Here is a 15446-nt window from a genome sequence, read left to right on the forward strand (position 1 = left end):
ACCTGGTCCATCAGCTGAAGAGCTAGGAAGTAGCTGGGCTCTCCCTCCCTCCCTCCCTCCTCCCTCCTCCCTCCTCCCCCCTCCTTCCCCCTCCTTCCCCCTCTCCTCTCCCCTCCCCCCCTCCCCCTCCCATATCCCCCTCCCTGTCCTTCCTCCTCCCCACCTCCTCCATGCCACCCCAGCCCCACCTCCTGTCCTTCTCTCTCCCTTTATCTGGGGGCAGGCAGGAGCGAGCTGAGCTGGCCTCTGATGATTCTGTCTTTGGCTGCAGAAACTTGACTTTGGGTCAGGATCAAGATTCCAAAAAGACGGCCTCTCTGCCGTCCTGATTTTATTGAAGGGCTCCTGCCAGTCTGTCTGAAACAGCAGAGATAAGTATAATCCACTTTCATCGCAGCCAAGGTCGCTGGATAAAGTTGGAATTTGATAAAGAGCTAAACTGCTGTTGAAACACGGGAAACCTTGCTGAAGCGAGTTCTTCTAGCTGCTTCCTCACGCAGAGTGAGTGCAGGGCGCCAGGTCCAGCCAAGACAGATTCCTGGGCCCCGCAGCTATTGACTTCAGCTGCTAAAAATTTAGTTGCTACTTGTAACTCCCTCACTCACCTGCTGGGAGAATCCCGATAACTGGCGAAAGCTGAGTCCAAACAGCTCTCGGGGAGCAAAGCGTAGATGCCCCCGCTCCCCGCAACGCCTCAGGGGCTGAGAAGGCAGTTCCCATCAGGAGCAAGAAGCATCCTCTCCGTGAGCATTTGCAAGGTGTGTTCCACGTGGCCTCTGCGGCGTGGCAAGCGTGACTGCAGGTGTGCTGGAGGATGGGCAGGTACCGCCCAGGGAGCATTTAACCCCGCCCCTCGCTGGCAACTAAGTTATCCCTTTTGAGTCCCAGCTCCTTTAGTTGTAAAATGGGAACAGCAACGCCCACTACAAAAGTTTGTTGGTTAAATGAGGAACGATCCGCCTTGCTCCACCGTGGGTGCCGGTAAATATTTGTTCTCTTTATTGGCACCAAAATTCTTGGCGGAGATGTGGGAGAGAGGATTGGGGGTATCACGGTGACTTTTTTTCAACCTACGTACCTCTATCCCCCCAACTCCCTGCTGCCTGAGCCGGGTATTCAGATGTCCTCCTCTCCTGCCTTCGCCTCCAGGTCCTTGCAAATCACGGCCACACGCACAAACATCCCCAGTGGGAGTAGGCCTTTGTCAAAGTGCGAATTCTCCTTGGAGGAGAAGCAGGCTGAGTCCCGCCCCCAGGGCATGAGTGCACGTCTTGGGTGTGCTCTCCTAATCCCCAGCAATGCTTCAGCTTCAGGAGCAGACCTGGCCGGGGAGGAGAGGGAATGGTGAAGGGGGAGAGGTGAGGAGAAGAGGAAAAGACCGGAAATGGGAGGCATAGGCGCACAACGATGATGCGGGTTCTCGCCCTCTGATGGCAAATCACTTATTTTGTGGAGGACAAACCTGCTGCTTTACAGGGGACTCTTCCTACTCTGGCCATTAGAGGTAACAGAGATTTTCTACAAGATCCAGTAGGAATCTGATTTCACAGTGAAGCCAGATTTGCACCACGTGACGCCATCTTGAAACGAAATCTGCCCCCAGATATTCCAGGATATCAGCTTTCAAAGCCAACATTTCCCATTCATAGACGCAGGTAGAAAACTTTTAAAAATGATTTTAAAAAATCTGCAAATCTTTGTTTTCCATCAAGATGTATTAAATATTGAAGACATTCAAAAAGGAATAAAGAATACTATAATGAAGGTTGTCATATCTCTCAACCAGTTTAACTGTATAAAGACAAAAATACAAAATATTTTCCTAGAATATGTATCAACGAGATAACAATGTGTAAAAAGGGTAGCAAGGGCCTAGTGAACAGACTTGGGGATGGTGGTTACCTTGCGTGGGGACAGGGTAGGGGGGACCCACGGCTCGGGGAGCTGTTCAGGTCTTAGCCTTAGCTGTTCAGGTCTTAGACAATGGCGTGAACCAAAGTCTGTTAAATTCTGCCTTCAAAATTCAAAAAACAAAAAGCCCAAGATGCTCAGTGAGAGAAAATTCTAGCTCTTTTCAAAGTCACAGGTTAAGAAAGGACACTGGACTTCCTGAAGTGACATATTTCATTCGGCGACCAGGCAATTTGGATTCAGTTCAGATTTGGGCATCGAGCCCACGTTTTTTGCTAACGCAGTTTATGCGCACAAAACGGGGTGGTGCCTAGCGAGGCCTGTTCTGTTTAGGTGACTAAAGAAGCGTTAAACAGATCACACAAAAAGCACAAGATAAAGCCTGCTGAGCAGCACATATGGAACTTTGTATTATAGACCACTCTCCCTTCTTTGCAAAGGAAAGGCATTTCCATAAAGTGAGCGAATTTACTGTACATCTGGTGTCAGACCTATTCAAGATCGCCGTGAAAAGATTATTTATGACTCAACAGCTACTCTTGTTTACTACACAGATGACATCATCATCCCAATATTGTTACATTACATCAGCCTTTGCCCCACTTTTATTGCCTTTGCTATCAAGCCCGTGGCTCAGGCAAAAATGCCTTCCAAAGACAAGCCCAGAGACTAATAAAAACATGCAATTCCAGCCTCTCTGAGCTTGAAGGTTTATTCCAGCCGGACCACCCTTGGCCCAAAGAGAAGCCCCCTCTGTCTGTTGTCTTAAGCATTCGTCCCCCTTAGTGGGAGCATTTCTCAAGGAGGGGCAGAGTAACATCTTCCAGGGGTGCAGAGCCTAACAGGAGTATGAGAGCCAGCATCCATTCATCTTCCTCAATAACACCACCCCAATTTCGTGGAGGGAGGATGGAATTACTCCTGTCCTGCGAGATGGGTCTGGGAGAAATTGTTATTCATGGCACTATGCCCTCCTGCGGTTAAGAGACCGTCATTTGACACAAGCTGGACCACATAAGCTCTTCACAACCCAGGACCACCTCTGGATCTTGAATCATAATCTCCCCTTGCGCACAGGAGGGAAAAACAAGGGGCAGAGGTGAAAAGACAGAAGCCATTGGAGCTCATTTATGTGAGTGGCCGTGCGGTCAGCCCTCGGCATCCACCAGGGATTGGCTCCAGGAGCCCCGTGGATACCAAATCCAAGGATGCTCAACTCCCTCATATAAAACGGCGTCCTATTTGCATATACCAGTGCACATCCTCCCGTAACACTTTCCATCTTCTCTAGATGACTTATAATACCTAATACAATGTAAATGCTATATAAATAGTTGTCTGCGAGTGGCAAATTCAAGTTTTGTGTCCTGGAACTTTCTGGAATTTTCCCCCCAAATGTTTTCAATCCAAAGTTGGTTGAATTTGCAGACGCAGAACTGGCCGATACTGAGAGCCGACTGTCGTTGGGTTTATTGAAGAAAATTTCTAGTCCCTAGATGGAGACACTCCTGCCCTGGGTGCCCTGACAGCCAATGGAAACTACGCCCTATCTTATAAAAAGGTCCAGGCTTCTGCCCCATGTTGCAGGTCCCTGGATTCTTCCTTGAGAACGGGGACCACCCACATCATGAGGTGTTGAGTAGAGTTTGTTTGTGTCACTTCCGTTGCTGTCTTTAATCATCTTTAACAGGCTACACTGACGCCAAGTTCTAGGTCCCGTTCCTTCCAATGAATTCCCTTTATCGTTAATGAAGCTGGCGTCTCCGTCTATCGCTTGCAGTCAAAGACTTGAAGCCCAGTCCCTGGACTGCTCCGTAGCTGTGTGGACACCCCAACTCTAGGGACAAGTATGCTACAGCCTGTCCTGAGGAGTCAATCACGCAGCCGGCAAATGTGGCAGCCCCAACAGGGACAGCCCTGTGGATGGCGCTCAGGCTCCGTCACACCCACCCTGAGCGCCTCGAGGCTGTGTGCCGTACAGAGGATCAACTCAGCCTGCAAACCGAATGCTTACAGGTACCATCAGCTCCTGACGTTGGGTATATCCTCCCCCCACTGGAGAAACAATCGGCAGTAGCATTGCTCCCTCGGTCCCATAAAGGACTTGAATTCCGAGGTGAATCCAGGGGCCGTCCTGTAACTGTCCCCAGGGTTGTTGTTTTCCTTCCCCCCTCTGCCCACACCAGGCAGCCATTCATCTCCCGGTAGCAGGAAGCTCTGCCTGTCCCCTCATCTCCTGGCAGCTCTAGGAAGCAACAGTGGCAAAGGGGACACGGTCACCAGCGCCCCCTTCCAACCCCACTGGGGAGCTGTGCCAGGGCCAGCCGCCTTCATGGAAGCCGGGAAGGACCCGAGAAACGAGTGCTCTCGTGAAAGGAAACCTGGAACAAACAAGTGAAGCTGGCTGGGAACTGGGCTTGTCCCACCTGGAGTCGTGTCCTGCTGAGGGCCGTCCAGGACACTCGTACCTGGCTAGTCGTTAAGCAATTCAGTCCGTGTCGCTGAACCCTCACTCACTCAGCAGAGCTCTCTGCATTAATCCGCGTGAAGCACAGGCCCCGAGACAAGCGTTCTGGTTACTGGCGCGTGCAGATTGGGACGGCGACCCAGACAGGCCCGGCAGGGCTGGCTGGTCCCCGCTCCGCAGTGCCTGGGGCCTCGGCCGGGGCTGACTCCACAGGCTGGGGGCTGGATGGTGGCGGCGGGTGGATGCCTTCTGAGATGGCTCGGTCACGGGCGCGCGCATCTGGTACAGCGTAGGGACGGCTGGAGGGCCGAGTCCAGCGGGACTGCACGTGCAGAGCCCCGTGGGGCAGCCCTGGGAGGTGGACCGCACTGCCTGCCTTGGGTACTCAGCCACTACCTGTTGGTGGAAGTAGCACCACCCGGCCCAGGTTCAAGGGGAGGGTGTCAACGAATTGGGAGCCATGTTTAAAGCGCCTGTGGGCTGCAGAGAGACTGTCCAGGCGGGATGTCACTGAGGGCGGGAGCCCCGGAGAAGCCTGGCCTCGGTCACTGTTTGCATCACACACCTCTCCCTCCTCTGGGCTCCAAATACAGCTCTCAGAAGACTCTCTGCTGCCCTTCAGCCTTCAGGGTGAAGTGCACGGTCTGAGGACTGAGGTGCGAGGGCAGCACAGCTGACCCACATGCTGAGCCTCAGAGCACCCACGAAGGAGCCCGTCCATCCCTCCCGTGTCGGGATCTGGGTGGGCAGTGATGCAGCGGGGCTGGGCTGAGGCAGGGGTCATCCTTTCTCTCCCTTGTCCCTCCCCACCAGGCTGCCCTTGACTGTTCCCCCTCCCCGACAATGGGGGTCTGACCCTGACCCTGACACACAGCTCCAGACTTGGGACTCCGTGGCCTTCATCCGCCTGCCGAGTCTGCAGCCCCCAGAACCTGCGGTTCCTGGCACCAACTCTGCACAGCCTGAGCTCATTCCCTCCTGGCAGCCCCAGGATCCGCAAGCTCAGGTTAGGATGGGCTGGCGGCACACAGGTGACACCGTCTAGAAGGGCCGGCATCCAGCAGAGCTGGGCACCTGCTCCTGTCTGCGTGTGGCACGAGTCAGCCCGGCACCAGCCCGTGCAGGACGATGCCTCTGCCCACCTGGTGCCTGACGGCCGGGCGAGTCCCCGTGGCACTTTAACTGGTAAAGGAACGAAGGTGTATGGGGGATGGAAGGAGTAGAAAGATGTTACAATCAGAGCTTTCAAAACAAAGAATAGTAAAAGTCTCTGCAGCAAGGAGTGAAATTCCAGCAGGCTGGTGGGGATACGGGGCGAGGGAATGTAAGTGTCGCGTAAGAACCCGGCACAGCACATGGAGGCGCACAGGTCAGTGTCGCTCAGTCTGGATGGACCCTGGGCCCCCGCCACCGCTCGAGGTTCTTTCCCTTCCAGAAAGCACAGTGTGTGGTCAGTCCTGTGGGCTGTGGGCATGACTGTCCCCAGAGGCAGCCCCTGGCTCTTTGCAACTCTCCGCATAAAATGAGCTGGACCTTAGATTCCACATATAGATGTTAGCATACCGTTTTTGTTTTTCTCTTTCTGACTTACTTCACTCTGTATGACAGACTCTAGGTCCATCCACCTCACTACAAATATCTCAATTTTGTTTCTTTTTATGGCTGAGTAATATCCCATTGTATATATGTGCCACATCTAAGAAAAAAAAAAAGGTCATGAAGAACCTAGGGGTAAGACGGGAATAAAGACACAGACCTACTAGAGAATGGACTTGAGGATATGGGAAGGGGGAAGGGTAAGCTGGGACAAAGTGAGAGAGTGGCATGGACATATATACACTACCAAACGTAAAATAGATAGCTAGTGGGAAGCAGCCGCATAGCACAGGGAGATCAGCTTGGTGCTTTGTGACCACCTAGAGGGGTGGGATAGGGAGGGTGGGAGACGCAAGAGGGAAGAGATAGGGGAACATATGTATATGTATAACTGATTCACTTTGTTATAAAGCAGAAACTAACACACCATTGTAAAGCAATTATACTCCGATAAAGATGTTTTAAAAAATTCATGTAAAAAACCAATATTTTAATGAAGACAGAGTTATTTTCATTAAAAAATTATCTTACAAAAAAAGAAAAAAAAAATGAGCTGGACTCGCGTGAAAGGTCACGGCCTCTTGCACTGACAGTTCCTACAGGCCTCACCGTGAATCAAGAAGCAAAAACACAGTATAGAACTGAGGCCCGGTGGGACATTTATGTTACACACTACAGCCCTGAGTGCCGGGGGGAGCTCCCCAGCTCTCAGCCTCAGGAATCTCCAGGTCAAGCACAGAGCTCCTCCGGGCTCCTGTGCCCAATGTGGAGAGCTACCACCCAGGCTGCTGAGACCCCATCACACAGCATCCAGGCTGCGCGCCTGTTTCCTACCTTGCTAGTGGAACAAAGTGTATCGTCTGAGTCTTCATTCTCAACAACCCCTGGACCTGGCTTAGCTTTGTGGCTGGCAGAGCGCATCTCTGGATCCTCACGTGGTCCACTCGAGCTGTGAGGCCCTCTTAGCCCTTTCCCCCACAAGCTCGCACTCTCCTATCTGTAACTGGGTTAGCCTGAATGGTCCTGTCTTTAGGTCTTGCCTGTCCTGCAGTTTGTACCCTGTGTCTGGTTGGGTTGTCCTGATTCTTCACCTGTCTCTTCTCATCTATAACCACATCTCCATTCCCTCACTGTGTGAAAGAATTAACAGTACATATGTGGAATCGGCCAAGCAGTCATCCTCATCCCATTAATGTTGGGTTTGGGCACCTGACTTGTTTGGCTGGTAGAATGTGTGTGTGGGGGGAACATGATGTGAGTGTGTGGGGCTTGGCTCCCTCTCTTGTACTCTGGTTCCAGAACAAAATACACAAGAAACTGACAGAAACCCAGGCAACCTACAGACCCAGAAACAGGAAAAGTAAATGCTTGTAAGCACAGAATTTGGGGATTGTTTGTTTTACAGCATGTTCGATGCAAAAGCTGACTGATACAGACCCTGTGCAAGAGCCTGCCTCATTGCCAGTTTTGTTCTTTCTGATTTTGTGACTTCAGCTGATGACTTCTTCTCCCATGACCAGCCACTTACACCAGCTGGGTCAGCGCTTTCCTCAGTCTCCCCTCCTCAACTCCCTCCCACCCGGTGGGCTGATGGAGGACCCCAGTCCCTTTGATACTAGGTTATGCAGCTTGTGATAGATGAGGCCCATGGTTCTACAATACAGACCACACAACTGACACAGACCCTCTTGGCCATCCTTCTCCCCTGGTTAGAGATGTCCTAGTGATAGGGAGAGAGCACAGTTATCCCTCCTGGTAGGGGCCAGTGCTGTTTCTTTAAATTGTGGTAAAATATATAAGCACAAAATTTCCCACTTTAGCCATTTTTAAGTGGACAGTTCTGTGGCATTAAGTACATTCACATTCTTGTTCCACCATCACCACCAGGCACCCATCTGAAAGTCTGTTCCCATTAAACATTAACTCCCCATCACCCCACACCCCCAGCCCTTGGAAACCACATTCTTTTTTTGTTTCAATGAATTTGACTATTGTGGGTACCTCGTATCAGTGGAATCAAATATGTGTCCTTTCATATCTGCCGTATGTCACTCAGCATCATGTCTTTTGGGTTTAACCATGTTGTAGCATGTGTCAGAATTTATTCCCTCTTTAAGGCTGAATAATACTCCACTGTATGTATATGTCACATTTTGTTTATCCATTTGGCTATCAGTGGATATCTGGATCGCTTCTACCTTTGGCTGTTGTGAATAATGCTGTGAAGTACATGCGTACCGAAGGCTGGTGTTTCTTAACTATGGTGTCTGCAGCTGGAGGGTAAATACCAGTACTTGTACTTTGCGGGGAGTGCTGGGAAAATGAATCAGACCATGATGTCTCCCTGAAACCCCTCTCACTAGGCTCAAGGTGAAAGACAAAGAGCGGAAGAAAAGTGCCTCTGCCTTCCAACAACTCTTTCCAAAGAAACTCTCTAATTTCTAACCTCAAACACTTTCAACCCTTGGCCGGTACAGAGCTAAGGGTTGCATAGAGTCTTCAGTCCTCTCCTTTGCAAACCCTGCACAGGCAGATGCTATATATCATGCCCATCACTTCCTTCCCTCCCTGGACGTTCATCCTGCTGCACCTCATCAGGAAAGTGGACTCTCTTCCTGCCCTGCCCCTCTCGGTCTGGCCTGGCCCTGCCATGTGCCTTGACACCCTGCACGTGGCGTAAGTGATGCTGTGATGGCGCCGAGCCTCGCCTTTAGGAGGCCTGGCGTCTTCTGCTTCCTTTCCGGGGAAAGGTGAGCAGACCTGTAAGCAGTCCACCACCGGGCCCACCATGCCGCGAGGAAGCCCAGGCTAGCCGTGTGGAGAGGCCACACAGGAGCTCTGAGGACCCAAACTGACGGGACCTCAGTCCCCCTCGCCCCTTTCCCTGATGTTCTGGGGACGCCAGCTGAGGCCCAGACATTAGAGGCACAGGCGAGCCGTCCCCTCGATGCCCTGTACAAGTTTCTGACTCAAAATCTGGGGGGGAAATAAAATAGCTGTTTTATTCCTCTGAGTTTCGGGTGCCTGTTTATGCCGCCACGGACACCCGGAGCAGAGGTCTCACACTTCACCTTGCAACGTGGGGACACTCGGCCCTTACGCTTTTGTTCTCAGCCCTTGGGCGCCTCAGCAGAAAAGGGGACAAATTCCATTTTAACATCCTGCTACATACATTTCAAGACATTCTGAGAACACTTAGACGCGGTGCTTTGTGTTTTATATTTTTTCACTGTAGTAACTTTTTTCTAAGTCCCCGTGGCTCCCCAGCCCGCAGCACCACGGGGCCGATAGCGGGTACAGGCCTTGAGGCTGTGAGGCTACAGGGCTCCATACGTGGTGGTATGTTCCAGCACTGAAACGCACTTCTCCCTCCCGCCACCCCCCCCCCGGTCCTGGGGCGCCGGAAAGGGACCCCTGGGCGGTGGGAGCGCCCCCACCTATTACCCGAGAAGGGGGTTCGACGCGCCAGAATCCCGCCGTTACTGGCTGGAGCACGGCGGGAGAACCCAGCCTCACCCAGCCTCCCGACTCCCGGCGGGTCATCACCCTAAAGTTTGAGAAATGGTTGCAAGGGAGGGGTGTGCGAGGGGCCTGAGGCTGCTGGCAACAGTGGCCGGGGGTGGGGGAGGGGTGGGGAGGGGGAGGGGCTGGGGAGGGGCTTAGGGGTGGGCGGGGGGAGGAGGGGGAGGGGTGGGGGAGGAGGGGTGGGGGAGTGGGCGGTGGGGGTTAGGGGTGGACGGGTGGGGGAGGGGTGGGGAGGGGCGGGGTGGGGAGGGGAAGGGTGGGGGAGGGGTGGGGAGGGGAGGGGTGGGGAGGGGTGGGGGAGGGGCTGGGGGCAGGCGCTTACGGGGTGGGCGGGTGCGGAGGGGGAGGGTGGGTGACATGCCCTCCCGGCCCCTCCCCAGGCCCACCCTCCGCCCGGCTCTCACCGTCCACCTGCCTGCTGCTGGAAGTAAACGTGCCGGGAGCCCCGCAGACCCGGATGCTAAGGATGGGCCCGGCCGCGTGAACTTGCCGTGGAGCATGGCCTGGGTCCTGTTGGGGTGTAGGTCCCCCACGCAGAGCCACGCCGTGGGGTGGCTGGGGGCACAGGGGCTCTTCTCGGCACTGCTGCCTGCAGGGGGCCGGAACACGAAGGGACACAAATCAACCGGAATCGGAAACTCCTGGACGGTCCGCAGAACCTGGTCCCTCCGCCCAGGGAGCCCGGGTGGCAGGGTTCGGTGGGGCAGCGGGGAGACCTCCGTCTCTTGGTTCCTTCCTGGAGTTGGCGGGGCCGACGTGTTACCCTTTAGCAGCCTGCGGTAAAAGATGCTCTCGTGAGGAAGGAGCCTCAAAAAAGCAAAATTCTGGGCTTCCCTGGTGGTGCAGTGGTTGGGAGTCCGCCTGCCGATGCAGGGGACACGGGTTCGTGCCCCGGTCCGGGAAGATCCCACATGCCGCGGTGCAGCTGGGCCCGTGAGCCATGGCCGCTGGGCCTGCGCGTCCGGAGCCTGTGCTCCGCAACGGGAGAGGCCACAACAGGGAGAGGCCCGCGTACCGCAAAGGGGAAAAGAAAAAAAAAAAAAGAAAATTTCTGACCATCAGCAATCAGTGGCTCCTCACGTTTCGTAGCCCGGGGCAGGAGTACAGAGACATGCACGCCATCTGCCTCTTAAAGGCAATAAGTCAGGCTAACAACTTATTACATTCAAGAAAATATGTTCTGTCTCCCTGTTGTGACAAAAAAACCACAAACCTTCATAACCATCTCGAAGGCCAAGTTCAAATTCAGAATTCTCGACCCTTGGGAATTGGACACCGAAATATGGTGTTGGTGGCCCCTGGGCTTTGCTCCATTGCCGGCCTCTTCCCAGGGTGTCGTGGTCATGGTCCGCATTACCCGCTCTAGGCCATGGCAGTGGGCACAGGGCACTGCCAACCAGGGAAGCCTTCCAGGGCATGGCTTTGATTGAGCCCCCATCTCGTACTGCCCACGTGGCTGACCTCTAGTCTCCAACCCCTCCTGGAGTCTCGGCCTAATACCTCCAGAGGTTGGAACTGATACAGTGCGTCCTGAGTCCCCATCGTAGATCATGTTGTCATGATGCGCAGTGGCTAAAACCGTCAGGAAAACAAAGACCCTCTTATTAGGAAGGATATTCCAGAGGCTCAGAGATCCCCTCCCAGTAGCCAGGGCAAAGGCCAGACCTCACTCTAGGTAAGGCTAATTCGTCACCTCACAGGGACCCAGAGTTGGGCCCCTCCTACCTAGGTCAGGGGTGGTATTGATCAGAAACCCTCCCCAGGAGGTGACATAATCCCAGGAGGAGCGACACAGCAAAAGAAGCAGGGTGGCAGCATCACGAATTCTCAGAGGAGCCCACGTTTCCAAAGGGAACGAGGTAAGGAAGGAGATTCCCAGTCCAAGAAGAGCAGCCCAGAGTGGCCAAGCCTGGCAGGGGTAACGTCAGGAAGGCCTAGATCGTGCTGAGGCTCACGGCAGTCACCAGTTGGAACAGCCCTTCTAGCCACATTCCAAAAGCATGCAAAGGACCGCCTGCTCCGGGCACCAGGGGCAGCGCGGCAGATCTGCTCCCTCCTCCGGAAGCGCCAGGGAATGAAAGCTGTCCACTTGTCCAATGAGAAAAGCAAGAAAGCTCTGAGAAAATCAAAGCCAGAGAGAGGGAAAGGCTGAAAGAAGCCAAACCATTGCATCCCGGACTTGGATTCAGCTGGAATCTGAAAAACTCCCTCCTGGTACCTCGTGTGAGGTGAGATACGGAGACAGAGACCAGGTGACAGCAGGTACAGTCACACCTGGCTCCAGGCCCCTGTGCTCAAAGGTGGACGATGCTCTCACCTGCAGTCACCTCTAACCCTCTGTTTGGGTTCCTCATTTTTATTTTATTGTCAACTCGGATCAGGAGACCAAAGTTATTCTTATCACCTAACAGATGACGTGAAGCCAGAGGGCATCCCTGACACCTGAATAGAAGAATCAGGACTGAGAAGGGTTTTGGCAGACCACCACAGCGAAGGAAGTTTAATGGAGATGACTCTTATATCTGTAAGCTTGAGTTGGAGGAGACCTGGCTTAACAGGAATTCACATGAAGAAACAGCAGAGGTTTTCAGTTTTTGAGAGTCCTGTATGAACCCACAATATGGTTATTCCCGAGTATTAGCCGGATCTTAGAATGCATTGAGAGAAAGAAAGCAAGTACATCAGTGATGTGCTTGTCAGATGGCTTTGGAGGACTGTGCCCACCTGCTGTTTGGGCTTTCTGTTTTAATGGTCAGGTCCAGAGAGAAGTGGTTCAAGTGGTGATGACTCTGGAAATCACATCATTTAAAATTTTTGAAGAAGCTCAGGGCTTTGAGTCTGAAACAAGAAGGCTTAGAGGAGACTTGTTAGCTGTCCGCCAATATTTAGAGGACCATCACGGGGAAGGGATAATAGACTTATTCGATGATACTCAAGAGGGGGAAGATTAGAAGGAATGAGTGAAGGATACAGGAAGGGCTTCAACTCAACACAGGGAAGACTTTTCCAAAATGAATGTCTTATATCGTAGTTAACTCCCATCCCTGGAATACCCACCCAGGGATATTACAGAGAAGACTTTTGGAATTCAGTGAGGTATAATATCTGACCAAAATGCGGGATCCCTAATGGTGGAAATCCCAAGCACTGTGGCAGGCTGCAGTGCTCATCAAATTGGACCACGAAAGCAGCTATCTCCTGCCCCTACAGTAACCAAAGGATGGCTTCAGTCCCAGAATCAGATTACTTTTCCCCTTCGTTTTGAAGGTTGGTCATAAATCAATAGCTTTGTTGTGGCCAGACTGAGGTTCTGGCTTTCCACATTGGCAACAACAGTCTCTCATTTGACTGGAATGCAATTGGAGTAAAATTAACTCACTTTCCATATGTTCAGGTGTGCAAAAAGCCGTGTTCGGATCCATTTTTCCTGGATTGTGATTCTTTGTATGTTTCAAACATCTGCACTGTTCGAGGTCTCCTATTTATAGCTGCTGAGATGCTGAGATGGCCCAGGGGTTGACTTCTTACGCTCGTTCCTCTGTAAAACTCACAGCAGCTATAAAAGCTAGCTATTTTCTAGGAATGGTACCTCTATTATTTTTTTGTATACACGACGTGGCACCTGCAAAGACATATCAGGGCTGACCTTGTAGAAGTTCAACTTGGCTTTTCTTTTTCCTGCAGAGCACATCTGATGAAAGTCAGATGGGGTTTAGGTCATCAGTGGGAGTTTGCCAATGGAGCTGTACTTAAAGGGATGGGAAAATAACAATAGATGTGTGTGTGTCCTCAGGCTAACACACTAATTTGGTGAAAAGGACACTTTCTGAGGAACCAGGAGGCTTTATAAATTTACATAAATTTAGGAGAGCTCTTGGGTGTTTCGAGCTCGCAGGGATGGATTAAAAAATTCCCCCGATAGTTCCGAGGCTGACTTTGCTGAGAATGCGACTCATTTCCCCTAATGTGTGTGTACATGTGTCATGGCGGCTCTGGTAGACATGTGCTCCAGCAAATTCCCACAGCTTATCAGACAAGTCAGTAGATGACGGTCACGCTGCCGCCTCTGTTCCCAGCCCAAGTTGAAGATGGTCTTGTAGCTTCATCCCCTGATATTAGCACATCTGAATGGGTGTATGGTGCTTGCCAACACGATAAATTATTATGGCATTTACTTTCACCCACACGCTCTTTTTTTTTTTTTTTTGGCATTTAAAAACGACCTTTTAACGTTTGAAGAATTTCTAACAGTCTGAGAAAAGAAACAACCTCATCGATGCCATATGGAGTGTTTTACCTGACGGATGAGCTTTGGTACATACTCATTGGGACATACACTCAATCTTTTCAAAAGGCCAATCAAGAATTAACCCCATGGCTACATGGACGCCCTTGCCCTACCTTCTTCATTAAACCCTTGGATGAAAGAAGAGAGGACAAATGACAGCATATGTTGTCACTGGAAGTCGCGACGTGGCCTCGAGGAAGCCTCCACTCTCTGTGGGTGCAGACCCGCCGGTGTGTCGGGGCCAGAGGGCGTGCAGGTGGATGGAGCAGCTCTCCTGCTTGTAAACATGCAGGGGTCCTCGGCTCCTACACTGTACAGAGTCTGAATTTGGAACAGGAAAGGGTCTTTAGAAATTACCTTGCTGCATGTTAGAATCTGCTGGGGAGCTCTGAAGACAAAACCAAAACGATACGTACTGTCAACTGAAAAAAAAAACGCACAACCTAGAAGTTGAGAATTATGTTTTATTCGGTAGACTTTCTGAGGACTTAAGCCCAGGAAGCAGGCTGTCAGGTAGTTCTGAGGGACCATCAGAAGAGGTAAGGGAGAAGCCAGGATACATACGGGGTTTTGCAACAAAGACCAGGTGGTCAGAACTTCAAAAGATGACAGTTAATTAAATAAAACCAGACATCTCAAGTTGAGGAATTTAGCACTTTTCTATTTATGGGAAGATGCAAGAATCTGGACTTATTGAAATCATTCCTTTGATGGGCACCTTAAGTAGGGCCAGTATCCTGTTACTTCCCATCCTGAATCCCCTCAGGGTACACAGCTTGGTGGAGGCGGGGTGGGGGGGTGGGGGGCACTACAGTGGCTGATGGCCATATGATGGCCATATCCTTTGTTTACTGATATGACAGATGACTTTCTTCATCAACACTACCAATGCCTGTGCTATAAACCACGTGAATAAGACTTTCTGGGGATAGGGCCCAGGCATCTGTATTATCTAAGCTACTAGGTAATTCTGACATATATTAAGGCCAAAAAAACCCCATTGATCCTGGCCTAATCCCTTTATCTTACATATTGTGGTCACACAGTTAACTAGGGCCCAGACTGGAGACAGATTCTCTGGTATGTTCTCTTTAAATATCAATAACCCACAAGAGGAAAAACATAAAGTTGGTTCTGGTGTCTCCAGTCTTCCCACTCTTCTGTATTTACTTCTTTGGCTATGTCCTCACTCCCAGCCAACCCTCTTGGGTTTCTGTGCCCTCAGATTTCTTCCCTTTCCTGCTACCCTTTGGTGCTTAGGAAAGACCCACTTACACTCATGGTGATCGGTGTGTATCATCTCCCTTCCCCGGATATATGCATTTGAACACTTGCAAAGCCTTGAAAGCCACTTCATTCTTCTGGGATTTCAGTTCTACCAGCTGTAGATAGAGTTTGGGGTTCAAGAATAGGGTTCTCACAATAGAATTGTAGATATTAGCGAATGGGTCATTAAGGAATTCTAATTTGAGGAAAAGACCTTCTCTCACCCTTGAAATCACACTCACTTAGTTGCCCACACGCCACATTTTAAGGGGGACTGTCCCAACGTGTGTTCAGTCCACGGCACTGATTTCGTGCCGCTTCTGTACCATCGAGGAACCCACACCATCCGTCACGCTACTCCACCGAAACAAGCTCTTCCATGTTTCTCTGGGA

The sequence above is a fragment of the Lagenorhynchus albirostris genome, chromosome 1 (assembly GCF_949774975.1).
Source record: "Lagenorhynchus albirostris chromosome 1, mLagAlb1.1, whole genome shotgun sequence".
In the NCBI taxonomy this organism is placed as follows: domain Eukaryota; kingdom Metazoa; phylum Chordata; class Mammalia; order Artiodactyla; family Delphinidae; genus Lagenorhynchus; species Lagenorhynchus albirostris.